The following is a 19,351-nucleotide window of genomic DNA, read 5'->3' on the forward strand; positions in this document are numbered from 1 at the left end:
GGGCACATTTAAAATCTCGTTGCTGGGGTGAGGTAATTCTTCAGTGAGAACACTGTACAGTAAGTGCCTCTTGAACACCTTAGCACACTCTTGGTGCTGATTGGTTGTCCAGGGCTGGAACAGCTGCTACTTCAGGGAAAGCTGGTTGATTTGTGTGTGACTAACCACTGCTCTGATCTTATTGATCCTGCGGCCATTGCAGAGAAACTCAGCGCTGCTGGAGAGAATAAGTGTATGCAGGTGTCCTTTCAAGAAGATAGTTTCAGAGGCTAGGTGCCAAGCTATTACTGATTTTTTTTTTAATGGGTGTCAAGCATCAGCTATCCTCTGTGCCTTTACATTTGTATAAAAATGAACAAGCAGAAAAAAACAAAACCTTCAGGTGGATAGAAATAATTTGTTAGGCCTTAATTGTGAGATGAATGTAATATAGGGGCTTGTTTTCATTGCAGTGTTAAGTTTAGGTGGGGCTGGAGTGTTGCCCCTAACTTCACTGTCATGCGCATACACACACATCTGTCTAGCTCAGGGGTGGGCAAACTACGGCGGCCTGCAGGATTGCCACGCCGTGGGCTCTGCACCGCTCCTGGAAGCAGCTGGCACCACGTCTCTGCAGTCCCTGGGCCAATGGGAGCTTTGGGGGAAGTACCCTCAGGCAAGGGCAGCACGCGGAGCCCACTGACCTTGCCCTTGGGCTGCAGGGATGTGGTGCTGGCTGCTTCTGGGAGACGCGCAGGGCCAGGGCAGGCAGGGAGCCTGCCCTAGCCCCACACCGCGCCGCTGCTACCCCAGAGCCGCTCCAGGTAAGTGGGGCCAGGCCGGAGCCCAGACGTCGAACCCCTCTTGCACCCCGCACCCCAATCCCCTGCCACACCCCTCCTGCACCACAACCCCCTCCTGCACCGAGCCCCCTGCCACACCTCTCCTGCACTGAGTGCACTCTGCAACCCAACCCCCTGTCCTGAGCCCCCTTGTACACCCCGCACCCCTCCTGTGCCCCAACCCCTTGCCCTGAGCCCCTTCCTGCACACCACACCCCTTCCCACACTCCTCACTCCCTCCCGCACCCAAACCGCACATTCATGGCCATGCATGCAATTCCCCTCCCCCCCCCCCCCCCCAGATGTGGCCCTCGGGCCCAAAAGTTTGCCCACCCTGGTCTCGCTTGATTATGATAGTGCTTTAAATTTACTTGAGCTAGCTGGACCATCGGAGGGTGTGGGTTGAAGCTTGAAGGCCCCTGACACTTGAGCTAGTAATGCAGTGGGGATGCAGCTACCACTCACGTTAGCACAGCTGGTCAGCTGCTGATCAAATTCACACTGTGGTGCTGCTGTGTTGTTTCGCATTCTCCCTTGCGCTCATGACTGAAGTGAAGACAAGCCCATAGATCCAAATAGAAGAACACGATCCCTACGTGAATAGTTTCTGAACTGTGGGATGCTAAAAGTTGGCTGAGAGACACCGACAGGTCTCAGTTGTTCACTAGAGTTTCTGCTTTTATGAAGAAACAAAAAAGAAACCCAGTCTCTAGTGATTTTGATGGTGAAGAAAACCTTCAAAATGTGACTGAAATGTAGCCAATGCAGTGATGTCTACCTGAGTTGGCTGAAGTGTCCTATTCATTTCAGTGAGTGCTCATTCACATCCTAGTCATGATAGTTTCAATATCAGCATGAACTATTTCACTGCTCACCAAAGCATGTAAGAAAGGAGTGGATAAGCTTCTTATAACTTTAACTTCACATATGGGAGAGGGCCTATCATCAATATGCATAACTAAAGGAAAGGCGGAGGGAAAAAAAATAAAGCAGGGAAACCCCCCCTCCCCACCAATATAAGGAAGGAGAAGAGGTTACATAAAGTTGAAAAAGCAAGAGGACAGGGTTTAGAAAAACACTGAGATAATGAAAGACAATATAAAGATAGCGAAAAAAATTGCAGTTACTCTGACTTGTGCGGCAGGCTCCTTGGAGGGTGGGGAATTAGGGTTGACATCTGATTAGTTTGGACTGTTTAGCTGGGAAAACATTTGAGAGGGCTCACTTGGGACCTCCTCCTTTAAACCTATTGTAGTGCTGATAGGGATGATAAGTTTATGAAAGAAGCAAGGGGCTGGAATTTTGCTGGATACGTAAGCACATCTGGTCCCTGTGAAGATGGATTGAGGAACAGGATATTTTTATAACCCCATTTTTAACACTGATTGGGTGAAACTTATAGTTATGTTTTTATTTTTAGATAAGTGATATTTCCTGAACAGCTAAGTGTCTGCACCGCAGCATCTGTTCAATGTTTCTGCAGCTATTTGTTTTGCTAAATGCACACATGGACCTGCTGCACACTAGTTTTTGGAAATGTTGGGCTATTCAGAGAAGATGATTCCATAGAGGGTAACAAATGTATTTTAGGTCTCCAGTTTAGCTAGATTTAAAACGTTACCTAGAGAAGAATGTCCTCTAAATTCCCTTTTAATCCAGTGCTGCTTTATCAAGTTATAACTAAGGTGTCTGTCTGGACCTAACCAAAACTGATTTAATCTTTTCTGCATCCCCCCTTTTCCAAAACATCTTACCTAAAAGGAACATGCCAAGTAGGGTGACCAGATAGTAAGTGTGAAAAATCGGGATGGGGTTGGGGGGGGGGTAATTGGCACCTATATAAGAAAAAGCCCCAAGTATTGGGACTGTCCCTATAAAATTGGGACATCTGGTCACCCTAATGCCAAGCACTGAGTGTGGAAGGATGGTTAAGTTACTGAACTGCAACTTAAGAGATGTGGATTCAGCTCCTAACTGCCACAGACTGCCTTTGTGACCTTGAGCAAGTCAGTTAATTTCTGTGTGCCTCACTACCCATCTGTAAAATGGGGATACTGCTTCCATTCTCTTGTTCTTTGTCTGTCTTCTCTATTTCGGCCCCAGTTCAAGAAAGCGCATTCTTAAAGTGCTTTTGTGAGTTGGGGTCTTGGACTGTAAGCAGTTTGGGATAGCGACTATCTCTTACTATGTGTATGTACTGTGCCTAGCACAATGGGGCCACAACTTGTGGTTGGGGCTACTGTAATGTCAACAATAATAATAATAATAACACGGCTGTTACTCTGAAACCTAACAATAATAATATAGGCAGTTAGGACCAAAATTGAGATTTTTGAAAATATAAAGTTTTCATAAAGCCTAATGTTCAGCAATGTTTCCGTAATATCTTTAAAATAGGAATTAGAACTTTTTAAAAATAATTTAAAAAAAAACATTCCTGTGCACTGCTTATGAGGCAACGATTGGTACATATTGTTAGTGCCTGGGAATACGCAAATGAAAGTGACTATAAGCAAAAGTGAAACTAGCCCATCATGTCCAGGCTGCGTGAAAATAAACAATAATGAGGTGGAAGCCAAAAGTAGGCAGTATAAATGGTGAAAAGCGAATATAATTTTAAAAAATGCTTTTGTTTCAAAAATCAGAAATTGTTAGTACCACAGATAAAGAATTTTGTGTTTTTAACCTGAGAGTTTTTTAACATAGCTTTTATGTTTACTTTTTTGTGTGTATCTATCAGAGATGCCAGCATGGATTTGGGGTCAAAGTTTGTTAGTCACCTGCCTGTCCAATGGCATCAAGTTCAGTGTAGCCAATCCCAAGTACTCAAAAATCATGAGTCAGGTCCCAAAAATTCTCTTAAAATTATTATATTTAAAAATAAATGTTGTGCTCTTTTTATTGGCCTCCTGGTTTCTGAGTCTCCAGGGTACAGCTGGGTCACAATTTTTCTCTGAAACCATGAGGGTTGGAGCTTGCTTTATTTTAAAAAAATGAAATGTAATTACATCAGGCGCTTGGGCTATTAGAAAAAATGTGGAATATTGCAAAATTCATAAGATCATGAGTTGGCAACACTGCAAATGGCTCATAAAAGTGCAAAATATAGTTTGTTCTTAACTTTTAATAAGCTAGTAAAAATGGACCATTTAAAAACCCAACTTTCAGTCCTTGCTGCTGCCTCTTACTATGTACATGGCTCTGCAGTCTATACAAAGACTTTCTAAATGAAAACAGCCCATCCTAGGAGGAGGAGATGAAGCAAGGATAAAAAGATTAGCAGAAAAAATAGTGCTCATGTTTTTTCAGGATTTCATAACTATTTAAATACTTATTTGAAATGCTGCTGGGTGAATGCTGGCATTAATCCAATGTTCTTTTATTGGCATACGTGAACAAATTATCAAGGGCTCAGGTTTTTTTTTTTAACGCTATAAAAACATGACCTTTGAATGGCAATTGTGTGTGGGGCAAATATTTCTTTATTTGAAACAGTGTATGAGTTTAATTTTTATCTAATGTGCCTGGTTGGGAAAGGAAAACTCTCCTCCTTGGACTTCACCCTGAAATTCTAGACAATTAAGGGTTAAGTGTTATAGAGGTGGTGACCACCCATAAATATATTTTCAGGATCTTTAAAACTCATATCTGTCGGTGTCTACAGTTGGGTATCCAAAAATGAAAAGCACACAAAATTCGGTGTGCCACAGGACTCTTTGCCGCTTTTGCAGATCCAGACTAACACGGCTACCCCTCTGATACTTGGGTTTGAATAGAGACTGGGAGTGGCTGGGTCATTACACATATTGAATCTATTTCCCTGTGTTAAGTATCCTCACACTTTCTTGTCAACTGTTTAAATGGGCCATCTTGATTATCACTACAAAAGTTTTTTTTCCTCCTGCTGATAATAGCTCATCTTAATTAATTAGCCTCTTACAGGTTGTATGCAACTTCCACCTTCTCTGTATGCGTGTATATATATGTGTGTGTATCTTCTTACTATATGTTCCATTCTATGCATCTAATGAAGTGGGCTGTAGCCCACGAAAGCTTATGCTCTGATACATTTGTTAGTCTCTAAGGTGCCACAAGTCCTCCTGTTCTTTTTAAATACAGCCAACCTTGACCAGTTGGAGGATTCTTCTCTTAGAGAAGACAACTGAAAGCTCTGCATGGATGTAGGGAGTCCACACAAATCTGAGTGCCGGATCAGGGTCTAAATCAGATATGCAGTTCATGAAATGAAAAATACTATATGTATTCTACAAAGCTTCCCCACCAATAACTAAGTTTCAAACTAGAATTTATATTTTTCCTCACTATATTATTAATGAGGAAAAACTCTGAATACGTTTAAAGGATCAAATCATATTTCCTTTACTATTGCCTTCAGTGAGAGATTTATGGGAGTACAGGTGAGCAGGATTTAGTATGTAAGGTTGCTGTTTTAAAATAACAAGTGTAAAGAGATATACAAGGATTTGAAGCCATGAAACCCATCTAAACCATTTATGTAACTCCTTACTGTTCGATCTCCCTGATCATGATTGGTTTCAGAGGAACAGCCGTGTTAGTCTGTATTCGCAAAAAGAAAAGGAGTACTTGTGGCACCTTAGAGACTAACCAATTTATTTGAGCATGAGCTTTCGTGAGCCACAGCTGAGCTGTGGCTCACGAAAGCTTATGCTCAAATAAATTGGTTAGTCTCTAAGGTGCCACAAGTACTCCTTTTCTTTCTGATCATGATTCTCTGTTTGTAGCCATCAGTAATACATCATTCCAATATTGCAACTATGATGTTAGTGTCCCAATTTTTTTCATATCCTTGTCCTTTTGATTGTCCCTTCCAACCCTGGTATTCTATGATACTATTCTATTCTATTCTATGATAATCAGTGTATATAAGCAGTGTAATCATAGGCTCACTGAAGGTTAATCGGTATATTCATGTTTAATTTTTAAGGTAATACTTATTGAATTGCAGTTGTCTAGTACTAATATGGCTGCATATTAATCTTTAGCATGTGTACACTATACTTGCAAAAAAGTCAATGGTCACTGAAAATCTTGACCAAAGTCCAGTTCTTGATTCAATGTAGGTACTACTTGAGTTCCCTGATTTCCGAACATGCTGAGCATTTAGTAGCTTGTGCCCAAGGTCTGTCCTTTTACTACGTATTATCATACGTCTGCCTTTTAACTTCAGGAGTGGTGAAGGTGTCCCTGAAGTTTTTGCTGTTTCCAAATGAAACTACTCAGAATTCAAACAAGCAGGTAAAAGCCACGTGATCTAGAAAGAACTGGGTCTCAATTGTGATGATTTCATTATACCGTTTAAGTCAACATGCCACATTGTTCATTGCATATTGCTATAGTGCACCACCCTGATTGGGAGGCAGGAAAGACTTTTAAATTACCAGTGTCCTGGTGGTGTTTTGTGTGTGTGTGTGTTAGTTCTCGGGAATGTTGCTACATGCTGAATTTATGGGCCCTATGCTATCATTCTGATTACGTGAAGCTATGTCAGGAATAGTCTGGGGTTCCTTTACTAAGAATTTGCTTTAGCAAACTATTTGTTATTGGAATACAGCAAGTCAGCATGAGCAATAACTATCAAAGTACAGAGACTTTCTGGGAGTGAGTGAGCAGCTGGAAGCAACTGAGTGCTGAGGCCGTGTCTACACTACCAACCTCTGATGGTGTAGCTATGTCAGTCAGGGGTAGGAAGAGGTGTAATTTCTGACCAACACAGCTGTGCTGGCAGAAGCCTCTAGTGTAGAGACAATTATACCAGTGAAACTGGACTTTTGCCAGTATGCTCTAGAACTTTAGAGTTACAAACATCAGAGTTATGCACTGACCAGTCAACCACACAACTGATTTGGAACTGGAAGTACACACTCAGGCAGTAGCAGCAGGGAGAGAGAGAGAGAGAGAGAGAGGCAAATATTATACTGTGTTAAACATAAACTACTACAAAAATAAAGGGAAAGCAGCATTTTTCTTCTGCGTAGTAGTTTCAAAGTTGCATTAAGTCGATGTTCAGTTGTCAGTTTTTGAAAGAACCACCATAACCTTTTGTTCAGAGTTGCAAACATTTCAGAAAAACAACAAGTAGTCGGGTGGCACCTTAAAGACTAACAGATTTATTGGGGCATAAGCTTTTGTGGGTAAAACTCATTTCTTCAGATGCATGGAGTGAAAATTACAGATGCCGGCATTATTATACTGACACATGAAGAGAAGGGAGTTACCTCACAAGTGGAGAACCAGTGCTGACAGGGCCAATACAATCAGGGTGGATGTAGTTCACTCCCAATAATAGATGAAGAGGTGTCAATTCCAGGAGAGGCAAAGTTGCTTTGTAGTGAGCCAGCCACTCCCACTCCCCCCTATTCAAGCCCAAATTAATGGTGTTAAATTTGCAAATGAATTTTAGTTCTGCAGTTTCTCTTTGAAGTCTGTTTCTGAAGTTTTTTTGTTCAAGTATAGCCACTTTTAAGTCTGTTATAGAATGTCCAGGAAGATTGAAGTGTTCTCGTACCGGTTTTTGTATGTTACCATTCCTGATGTCTGATTTGTGTCCATTTATCCTTTTATGGAGAGACTGTCTGGTTTTGCCAATGTACATGGCAAAGGGTCATTGCTGGCACATGATGACATATATAACATTAGTAGATGTGCAGGTGAATGAGTCCCTGATGGTGTGGCTGATGTGGTTGGGTCCTCTGATGGTATCACTAGAGTAGATATGGGGACAGGGTAGGCAATGAGGTTTGATGCAGGCAATGTTCCCTCTAATTTTTGACAGGCCGTGTGCACAAAAAATTTCTTCTGTGCAAATTGTTGTGCTTCCGTGCAAATTTTTGTGCGCATGGTGTTTCGCTATGTGTGCGAGGTTTAGGATCTGTGTGTGTGCGCTCACCTTAGAAGGAACAGTGGTTACAGGGATTGGTTCCTGGGTTAATGTTTCTGTGGTGTGGTGTGTAGTTGCTGGTGAGTATTTGCTTCAGGTTGGGGGGCTGTCTGTAAGCGAGGACTGGCCTGCCTCCCAAAGTCAGACCTTCAGAAACAGATTTCAAAGAGAAAATTTTTTGCAAGAAAATGCAGGTTTGTTGAAATTGGAACTATTCCACAAAAATTGGATTTTGATTAAATGTTTTATTTTTGATGATATTTGAAATGAAATGAGAAGTTTCCTGTTGATTCAAATTGAGACTTTCACTTCATTTTGCATTGCAAACGCCAAAACAAAATAGAAAAATTAATTTTGAATTTCCTCATGAGAAGAAAAAATCATTCTTTTAAAAATTTTAATACAGAAAAGCTTCTTTTGGTTTGTAAATCACCTTAACAGTTGAAGTCACAAGGACTTTTTCCGATTGTCTAACAATATTTTATGTTTAATGCTTTATTTGCATGTCACTTGGTCCAGGTGAAACCGAGGATAAGCAGCATTTTCTAATCAGTCAGGTTTAATATTAAACAAGGGTACTGGTATCATAGAATCATAGAATTCATAGAATACTTAGAATCATAGAATACCGGGGTTGGAAGGGACCTCAGGAGGTCATCTAGTCCAACCCCCTGCTCAAAGCAGGACCAATCCCCAATTTTTGCCCCAGATCCCAAATGGCCCCCTCAAGGATTGAACTCACAACCCTGGGTTTAGCAGGCCAATGCTCAAACCACTGAGCTATCCCTCCCCCCGAATAAAGCTCATCTCCATTTATTTGTTTGCATTCTTTGCCAACGAATAAATAAATGGAGATGAGCTACCATAACCTTGTTTAATATTTTTTCAATATAACCTTTAAAGTAGAAAGATTTTATGGCTGATGTGAAATGTCATTCTGAACTTGCCTTCTCAGGTCAGCCTTGCTGGGAGGTGCCTTTGTAACCTTTTGGTTTTGTTTCCTCCTAGTTACACAGGGCATTTCCTGTTGAATCAAGCTTCAGATAAACATGTCTTTGTAGCTTATGGGGAAATGAAATTATACGTCTTGTATCAAAATTCTGAGCATTAGCTCCTTTATTGCAGGTGAAGATTGGGACTCTCCTGTCTCGCATGGTTTGGTGTTTGTGCTTAGTGCCAGTACAGGGGATCTGGGTTCCATTCCCAATTCTCATATATGACCTGGTTCCTAGGGGGATGGAGGGAAGAATGTATAGAGAACGTGCCCCCAGCGTTTAGTGGCTAGTGGTCTGCACTGCCATGTTTGAGATCAGATGCAATCCCTAATATTGGTTTAGAAATTGCTTGTCATAGGTAACTAGCATGCTATATTAATGGATTCAGCCAGGTGGGTAAAAATCAATGCTTTTAAACAGAATCACATTTTTTTTATTTAAGTCAAAGTTTCCTGCTTCCTGATTTTAAATCATGATTTCAATTGCTTTGATTTAAATTAGTTCACCCTAGATTCAGCTCTGTATCTTGACTGAATAGTGTTGCCAAGTCATGCTACAATGGTTGACTTTGCAGGTCAAGTCTGGGTATACAGTTAAAACAGTTTGGTCCTGTCAATTCTACAAAAAAACAAACCAGGATTAAACTGTGATAGGAAACTGCTTCTATCCAGAAACAGGACAATGAGATTCCCTTCTGCAGTAGTTATAGTGTCGGTGGAGTAATGATAGCAAGTCATTTTAGAGTATAGAAGAGATTATTTTGCTTTTAGTTTAAAGAATGAAAGTGCTGTTTTGTTTAAAAAGGAATCCTTTTGCAGCATCTGAAATGTCTCATTTTAAGGAAGCTTATTACATTAAAAAGTCTGTTTTATAACCAGAAAATGTAAATATATGAAGCTTAAAAATGCTAAGATACTGCAAAATTGGGAATCTCATCTTAAATGGCTGGTTGTGATGAAGCTAAGTGGAGGGGCTAAAGGAAATGGTCTCAAAGAAAGGAAGAAAAGCTGGCTGCCTGATTAGCAAACTTCCTCTAATTTGAGTTTTAGTTTTTAACTTTTGAACAGGGGAAGGCAAATTATGGCCCAGGGCCTGCATCCGTCCCTTCAGACGTTTAAATCTGGCCCTCGAGCTCCCGCCAGGGAGCAGAGTCCAGGGCTTGTCCCACTCCAGCTGGGTAGCAGGGTCAGGGGCTTGCCCTGCTCTGCGTGACTCCTTGAAGCAGCGGCATATCCCCTCTTCAGCTCCTACCCATAGGGGCAGCCATGGGGCTCTGCACGCTACCCTGCCACAAGCGCTGCCTCTGCAGCTCCCATTGGACAGGAACCATGGCCAATGGGATCTTCAGGGGTGGCGTCTGTGGACAGGGCAGCGTGTAGAGCCGCCTGGCTGTGCCTCTGCATAGGAGCCAGAGGGGGGACATGCTGCTGCTTCCAGGAGCTGTGGTAAGCGCCACTTGGAGCCTGCACCCCTGATCCCCCTCCTGCCCCCTGAACCCTTCAGTCCCAACCCAGAGCACCCTCCCGCACCCCCAACCTCTCATCCTCCGCCCCACCTCAGAGCCTGCACCACAACCCCCTGAATCCCTTCCCACACCCTGAACTCCTAATTTCTGGCCCCACTCTGGAGCCCACACTCCAACCCCCAATTTTGTGAGCATTCATGGCCTGCCATACAATTTTCATACCCAGATGTGGCTCTCAGGCCAAAAAGTTTCCCCATCCCTGGTGCAGACAATGCATTTGTTGTGTTGATCCTGAAAGTCCTCCAGAAGCTATCCCTTAATACCCCTATACTTGTGATAGTCACCGCTCCAGTCATCATTTTGAATTTCACTGCCCAGGGGTCAGAGAAACCACCTCTTCCCCACCCTTGAAAACTCCAGTGTGTTTTTGAAATGACTTCTCCTGTTTGCAAACTTTGGTGAGCGCTCCTGTTAGCTCACCTTTGTTTTGTGCATCCGACTGTGCTAGCTGCATGCACACACAGAACTACTAGATGTGCTCCCGCCTGGAGCAGACAAGAAGTTGTGGATCTCCTGGGCCTCTGGAAAGAGGAGGCTGTGCAAGCAGAGTTGCAGAACGGCCATGGAAATATTGACATCTATATGCAGATTGTGCAGGGGATGCTGCAACAGGGATGAACAGCAGTGCTGCATGAAAGCAAGGGAGAGTGCCAAAAGGTGCTGCCCTGCAGCTCTGCCACGTTTACAGTAAGCTGCATGCTATATTTGGCAGTGACCCCAGCAGCACCCTGTGGATGACTTTGGGCATTCTGGAGGAGCCCGAAGCAGAGACCCCTGCTGTGAACAGTGAAAAGGAGGAAGGAGACTCAAACCATGCCTCAAGCCAGGAACTGTTGGAAACTCTGCGAGAGAGACTAGCCAGTCTCACCAGGCAAGTGCAGATGAGCCTGCTGATGAGAAGGGGAAGGGAGCCTGAGTAAGTGTATACATACATTATTCCTTAATTTCATTTATAATATTTTCCTTTCCCCTCAAACCTCATCTCTCTCCCTTTCTCAACCCTAACCCCCTCTTCCCTATTGAAAAGTGGCACCCATCCCTTCCCTAAGTTTAGAGAACAAAGATGTTGACTTTTGATAATGTCAGAAAATAAAAGCTTTAGGGGATACATTCAAAAAGAGTTGTATGGCAGTCTGATTACACAATCCACATCAGATCAATGCCCTGTGCTTGGGTAGAGGTAGAACAAACAGAGGTAGAGTTGCTTTTTATATCTTTGCCTTGTTTACTTTGTTTATCTGCACAGGGATGGTCCCTTTTATTCTCCTGGGAGATTTCAATCAAACTTTTATCTACGCCAGTAGGAGACTTCCCCAGGCCATGCTGTGCTGAGTATGGCTGGCACCATTTCTGTAAGCAGACCAGCAGCATATGGGCCCAGGTGGCTTCGGGGCGCCAGTGGCAACTGGATTCTCTGTGCCTTTGTCATCCTTAGGAGTGAGATGCCAGCCAAAATCACCACTCCTTGTGAAAATAGTACCAATATTTACTGTGCTTTCCCAATGCCCATACCACAGTAGGGGTGACCAGCATTGCTACAGAACATCCATCTCCACACTAGGATCTATTCGCCAAGGTAGAAGCTGCAGAACAGTGCTGCAATGAGATACTTCAATGGGAATTATGGGAATAGTGTAAGGGAGTTTTGAGGCTTATCTTTCCCTTTCTGCTGTGACTGTAGATCTAATGGTGTTTCTGTCTGTGTTTTAACAGCTTCTGGTATGGTACCCTTGAGGGGTGCACTGTCCTTTTGGGCTGAATGCTTGACTCAGGTCAGGAGGAAAAAAAAACAGGGAGGATACATTCTGTAAGATCCTGTAGTCCTTTCCAGTCTTGAACCATGAACGCAAGTTTTGGACGGGCCATGTGAATGTGATCGTGGAGAAGGACCAAGAATAGAGTGTGATTGCTGCAGGAGAGTAAAAAGGACCGAGATACATGTTGGGGAATGCACCAGGACATGATTGGTTTGCTCAGGCAACAAACTCAGATGCTGCAGAGCATTATTGGCCTACATGCCTAAAGGCTCTGGACTCATCAGCCTTTCGTCCTTGGCGAAGTCCATCGTCGCTGCTCCCTATACCCCCCAACATACCATGTGGCAAAATGGTTTACATCCTTACCTTTACCGCTCCATGCTGGGGAACAATAAGTAGAACAACCGCTCCACGTACACCAACCATAGGTCAGCGAATATGTATCCACTACCTACTACAGTTTAGATACATGGACATAAATGTTCACTGTTTACTTCCATTTTCACTTGGGATTTTAAAGCCTAGTTCACTCAGTTACAGTGTGGGTAAAACGTTTTTCTTTTTTTTTTAATTTGTATGTGTGTGTTCACTTCAGTTTTGTTGCCTGTTTCTTTTGCACACAATAAAGTCGTGTTGTTGGAAACTCAGAGTATCTTTATTATTTTACACCAAGCATGATGGAATTCAAAGTTGGAGGCAAAGATCCACCTATATTTAATCTAAGTACGCACAGCAGTCACAAATTCATAAAAGCATCAGGGAATGCCACTGTGACTGACTGTTAACATAGTCTCCAGGGTTAGCTCTTTAAATAGCCCTTGTTCTTGGGCTGTTCAAGTTCAGCAGATGGCCAGGCAAACTTGCCCCTCTACCTTGGTGGCAATTTTCTCCCCTTTGCCTCTCAGATATTATGAGGTACACAACATTCAACTATAACCATGCAGATGTTTTTTTTTTTTCCTCTCTGAGATTCAATCTAGTGAGCAGTGTCAGTGTCCCTTTGTTCTACAAAAGCACATTAAACAGTCATTCTGCATCTGCTGAGCCGGTCGTTGAATCTTTCCTTGGTGCTGTTGAGTTGGTCAGTGGTTGGTGTCATGAACCAGGGGAGCAAGAGATAGGCTGTGTCCCCCAGGATCACTCTTTGCTTCCAATATCCGCAATAGTAACCCACCAGTCAGGAAAAAATGTCCCTGCTTGCAGCTTTTCGAAAAGTCCAGTGTTCTTAAAAATGTGTGTGTCATGTCCCTTCCCTGACCAGCTAACATCAATATTAGTGAAAATGAGCCACTAGCACTTGCCTACCCATGGAAAAGTATACCTTTCTGTTGATGTACTCCAGTGGCTAGGTGTGCTGGTGCCAGAACAGGGATATACATGTTGTCGATCACCCCACTGCAGTTTGGGAACCCTGTTGCTGCATGTCCATCCACTGTTTCCTGTATGTCACAGTACTGTGTAGCAGGAGACTCTTCCTGGCCTTACACACTTGGGTAGCAATGGCTTCCACTGTGGATTTCATAACTCCAAACTGATTTTCCACTGACCTATAGCAATTCAGTGATCCTAGAAATCCGTTTGCCCTGGAAAAATGCAGAATTTTTGTTTTTACAGAGACGATTTAGTGTTTACATTTTGTGGGAAAATAACATATATTAACTATTAACTGAATGTTACTGAAAATACCAGTGTCACTTATTCAATGTGCACAACCTCCCCCTCTTGTGCTTGATTTTTGAATGCGCTTTTAATTTACATAGCTAAACATACTCAACTAAAATGCATGAAAACATGTAACCTCTATATGCTGGAAGCATCTCAAATTTCACTTCAGCATCCAGATGTGAGTAATTAAAGTTATGAAAAGATGCCAAAAAAGTTAAAAATTACCCCTAAAGACCGTGTCACTGAGTTTGGCAAGGACAAATTTCATATTGATGATGATGTGCTGTTTTGTACTGTATGCAGCAAGGCTGTAGATTGCATTTGAAGGTAGACAATTGTAGAACACATGGAAAGTGCTAAACAAACTGAACGAAAAGAAACAAAAAAAAGGGGGGGGGAGGGTTGGAACAGCAGGGCCACTAACAATGAAGAAACAATGCACTGTGACTAGATCATTCCAGCGTTTTACAACTACCTAAGAACAGCATGAATACAGACATAGAAGTATATGTAACCAATACAAATTGCAATTCTATTAATTTCATTGTATTATAATGATTGATGGTACTGGTAGGCTTTGAACTTTCTTAAAAATTGGAAATATATCAATAAAATGTGTTCAACTGATATATGCGCGTGCGCACACACTGTGGTTAGGGAAACCGAAGTTCGGTGTTTCACTTTAATCATGGAAAAACGTATTTTTATGGTGGTTTTTTTCAGAGAATTTTGATTTTTTATTGCAGAAAACTAGGATCCCTGCTCATCACAATCCAAGTTATAGTAGTATTGATTCAAGCTCAGCAAATACAAGAGAATCATGTGCACTTTATTAGCAATGCTCATGAGAATTGTCCTGAGCTCTGCATGACCCAAGCTTCTGTCAGAGAGAGAGGAGAGACCGAAAAGTGCCATGCAGGACTCTGGGAGGTTTTTTTTTGTTGTTGTTTTTTTTTTTTTTTTTAAAGGCTCAAAAATTGTGGGCTGTGCAAAAGTATAATGGGATGGAGAACGTGGCATGGGGGGAACCTGACCATGGTGAGTATAGGCAGTGCTAACACAAGTTCCCAAGTATGTGTGGGCTGGAACAATGTACAAACATCAGCAGCTGTATACCAGCTTAACCTGCATTGTTTGAACTGTGTAGTGTAGATGTGGCCTGACAAAAAATGAAAGGGAGTAAGTATTATTATTTCCAGTTGTTAGATGATTATCTGAGGTACAGAGCTTAGGTGGCTTGCCCAAGGTCACCAAAGGAAGTGTTTGGCAAGGCTGGGGGTTGAACCCAGATCTCCTGAATCTGAGGCCTGTTCTATGTAGGTTGGTCTAGCTGTGTCAGTCGGGTGTGAAAAACTCAGACTCCTGAGAGATGTAGTTACGCCAACCTAAGCCCCAGTATAGACACCGCTAGGTCGATGGAAGAAGTCTTCCCCCCCAAGAGCTATTGACTCTTGAGAGAGTGGAATAGCTACAGTGACAGAAAAACCACTTCTGTCATTACAGGAAGCATCTCCACTACGGTGCTACAGCTCCTTAGCTGTGCCACTGCAGAATATGTACTGTAGACAAGCCCCCAGTCCAGGGTCATAACCACTACACCAGCTTTCCTCTCTAAGGGCTTGTCTACACGGCCACTTACAGCGCTGAAACTTTCTTCGCTCAGGGATGTGAAAAAACGCACCCCTGAGCTATGCGAGTTTAAGTGCTGTAAAGTGTAGATAGTGCTGGGAGCTACTCCCCTTGTGGAGGTGGGTTTAGCCCAGTGCTGGAGCCGCAGCTACACAGCCATGTTAAAGCGATTAGCGTATGCCCTTAGTCTGTTAGGCCCCAATCAGGCTTTCTTATAATAGATGTTCAGAGATCACTCCATTTTAGAGCATCAAGACAACAGTTTTGGACCTTGGCTTGTCACGTGAATGGTGATTTTTTTAAGGCAGCTTTGTTTAAGATTCTGTTAATCGGGGCAGTTTCCGTAGACACACCCCACACATGCTCCAGGCTAAAGGTTTTAATGCTTTTTAGCCTTGTGTTGTGGATGTGACCAAAGCACGATAGAAATGTTTTAGCCTGAAGTACTTTTAAACCACGCTTAAAAACACTTCACCTAGGGGAGTTTTATTGTGAGAGTAGGTGTCACTGTTGGCCTTATCTATGCTGGATACAGTGATTAGCCTCCAGCACTCCTAAGTTCAGCTTTTCTGCAACTACTTTAAAAGCCGTGCTTTATACCTTTTATGCCATGCTGCAAACCAGACTGAATCACTTTGTGCTTGCGGTGCTAGTGTAAGTGAGAAGTGCTGATGAACTAGCTTGCACAAATGAATCAGTCCTGCCATTGTCCTACATCGGGCATTGTGCGTGCACTGTTTTTACTCTGCTGCTGTATGTGTGAACCTCAGAACAGCCAATGGCTTGGTGGTTCCAGCACTCAGTTGAGTGGGGGAGAAATCCAGGTTCAAGTCCTTGCTCTGAACCAGGCACAGCAAGGACTTGCATCTGGGGGTGTCTCATATCTCAGGTAAATGCCCTGGGAATAATTCCTGACCAGCTCTACTGCCTTGTATAACTTGCCAGTGTAGATGATCCCACAGTGAATGGAGTTCTCTTCTGCAGTGATGGCTTCACTCAGCTTGTTTACTCATCCCCTTTTTGCCTGTGGCTCACTGTCTCCATTCCTCCATCGGGTATTTACCACCAGTATATTTATTTCTGTGTAGGTGCTCTCTCTGGCATCGCTCCCTGCTGGAGCTGCCTCACTGCTCATTACAGACACCCTGAAGCCAGTTTGAAAACTGTTCTGCATTTTTTAATAAAAGCCTTAGAACGCTTGGCTCTATTAATAAACTACCAAAACCTGACCTTTTTCAAAATCCGCATTCCAGCCAGACTAAGAGCAAAATTGTATCTCTGACATCAACAGATGACAGCTGAAAGATTTGCCTTGCTAATCTTCATATACTGAAGAGAAAACTGTAATAGATCGGATTAGTTTTGAATATATATATATATATATATATACTTTTTTACATAAAATAATGTGGTGACTCCGAGTCTAGTTCTCAGAACACAGCTGTCCCTGTTATAAAATGACTGTCACGTTCAGCACTTACTGGCACTCTGTGGCAGTGTCTGCAGAGAGACCAGGATTTAATGGACATTGACTGACCCTCATCCGCTTTCCTATAAAGTGGTTCTTCCAGATGGGGGTAGGAACATGTTGGTGTGACTGGGTGGGAATCTGCCACGGCTGCTCATTTGAAAAAGGGGAACTTTTAACACCTTCCACAAGCATTTCAATGAAAGAAAATTCTCGGAAATACAAATCTCTTAACAATCAGCCTTGTTCAGTCTGTTTGCAACTTTATTATTTAAAAAAATAAATCCAGATCGGAACTTTCAGACAGAAAAATGCTCTTTTTGCACACCTGTCCCCAGCTCCAGGGCCAGAGAGGCTGACAACCCCTTACTCGCCAGCTCCCATAGTTGGGAGATGGAGGAGGAGAGGGGTGCTGAGCAGCCAGCTCTCTCTCAGCCTTTCCACCAATCAGGCTCTTAGCAGTTGGCAGAAAATGAAATTGACAAGAGCCTTCTGGGTGGAAAGCCAGGAAGCCAAAAAATTCCTTTTTGGTTCTTCTGGAATGGAATGTTTCTGGAAATCCGTTTTAAATTTGTTTATATTTAAAGTTTTAAGAAGTTTAAACAGTAGGCAAGTTAGAAAAGTGTTTAGCCAAAATGTTTATTTTCACCTGCACTAACTTGAAAATCTACTTTCTTTTTGTTGTAAATGTGTTAAAACAATTACTCGTGGTCCAGATTTGACTTCATTTGCCATCCGTGATGCTAACTTTACAGATTCATTATAGTGGTCCTTATATATGATTGGGAAGGGATATCTCAGTGGTTTGAGCATTGGCCTGCTAAACCCTGGGTTGTGAGTTCAATCCTTGAGGGGGCCATTTGGGATCTGGGGCGAAAATTGGGGATTGGTCCTGCTTTGAGCAGAGGGTTGGACTAGATGACCTCCTGAGGTCCCTTCCAACCCTGGTATTCTATGATTTCTCCCCCTCATTTTAGTAAGTATTCATCAGAACTCTCTCTGAAAAATCTGAAGATCAATATAGTTGCTGAATTAGTAAAAATAAGCCATTTCTCATTAAATGCAATCCTCAAAATACCAGAGGACTGGAATGTTATACAGATTACTTTTTAAGTGAACCTAAAGATCCCAAAAATGAGCAATTGGCCTTATTTTAGATTGGGTTTGGAGGGGAACCTTTAAAACCTTCCTTGTAAATAGAACACTTAAACACACAGAGGCAAGGGCCAAATCAATGGCTAAGAGATGGGAAGCAATGTGAAAGAATAAATGGCCAATTCCCAATGTGGAAAAAGGTTAATAGTAGCATGACCTAGGGATCTGTAATAGATGTAGTAGTGTTCAGTCTATTTATTGATCTGGGGAAAAAAGAGTAAATAGCATAGTAGTAAATTTTGCTGAGAGCACACAGTGTTTTAACTTACTCTAGTAGAGAGATGATTTTGAGACCCGTTTAGGGTTTAATTACTAATTAATTATATAATACTCCAATATAGCAACTAAAATTAATTAAAGACAAATTCAAGGTGCACTCTAGAAAGAACAGTTTAAAACAGTGAAACACACTGTTGGAGTCTGAATTGTACATTTTCAGGAAAAAGGTCTAGATGTGAACATCTCAGTGAGGAACACTGCTCAAGTTTTAAGAGATTAAAAAACTGTTTAAATTCTATGACAAAATACAGAAAAAATAAGAGAGATATTGTTTCATTCCTTTATTTGATTACATGTAATAGTCTGTTCTAATGTTCAATACTGTGTTTAGCTTTGATAGCCTCATTTCAAACGGGATCTAGCAGAGACAGCAAATTATCTGAGAATGATGATGAAAGTTGCTACAGTTACAGTGGGATTCCATATAGGGAGAGATTATAAAGAGTAAGGACCAGTTGGTGCAATCCACTGAATGAAATAAAATTTCACAGGTGTAACTGAGATAGGAATTTGTTCCAATTTGGTCTAAATTAAATTTGTTTTGAATGGAAAGAAGAGTAATAGGAAGATTTTATGCAGATACAAACTAATGAGTCGTATAGGTCAGTCAATTGCTTCCTTTACCTCATAAAACAAGAAGGAGAAGCTCATTTAAAAAAAAAAAAAGGGCAGCAAACCTAAAATGGATAGAAGCAAGTTCTTTTTACACAATCTATAACTAATCTATGGAACTCAATGCTTCAGCATATTAAGGAAAACTTCATATGAAGTTTCAATAAAAGATTAGACATTTATTTGAACTAAATACAGGAGCAGTTACACTAACTATGTAAAAAATAAGGATTAGCAATCCTTAGTGTTTAAAGGTCCAACCTGAATGCAAACTGTGCTTGGAAGTAATTTTCCATATGGTATAGTAAAGCAAATTATGCTTACTGCAGAAATGGGGTTTTGCCTTCTTCTAAAACATTAACTTTCAGATACAAGATACTGATATAGATGGAGCCATATGTTCCGTATTGGTATGGCAATTCCCATATTCCTAAGTAACAGTCTGTTCCCTTTTAGTAGCATTTGCATAATCAGTACTTGTTTTGGCTATTTCCCACAGATCAAGGGGTCTGTTTTTCCCACCTAT

At 42.0% G+C, this 19,351-nt stretch overlaps 1 protein-coding gene across 7 annotated transcripts in view; it reads left to right on the plus strand.

Annotated features, from left to right (window-relative positions):
- The window catches only part of EPS8 (EGFR pathway substrate 8, signaling adaptor), a 213,651-nt gene that overhangs the window by 110,138 nt on the left and 84,162 nt on the right, over positions 1–19,351 (plus strand). The window contains exons 3-4 of one of the 7 annotated variants that reach the window (XM_048827861.2): positions 10,973–11,176; positions 11,974–12,445. The exons of 5 other annotated variants lie outside the window; for them this stretch is intronic. The gene's annotated coding sequence lies outside the window, so the exon portion shown is untranslated. The remainder of the gene's footprint in view (positions 1–10,972; positions 11,177–11,973; positions 12,446–19,351) is intronic. One more of the 7 variants, XM_048827868.2, reaches the window with a different exon arrangement.

Source organism: Caretta caretta, chromosome 1 (genome assembly GCF_965140235.1).
Source record: "Caretta caretta isolate rCarCar2 chromosome 1, rCarCar1.hap1, whole genome shotgun sequence".
Taxonomy (NCBI): Eukaryota; Metazoa; Chordata; order Testudines; family Cheloniidae; genus Caretta; species Caretta caretta.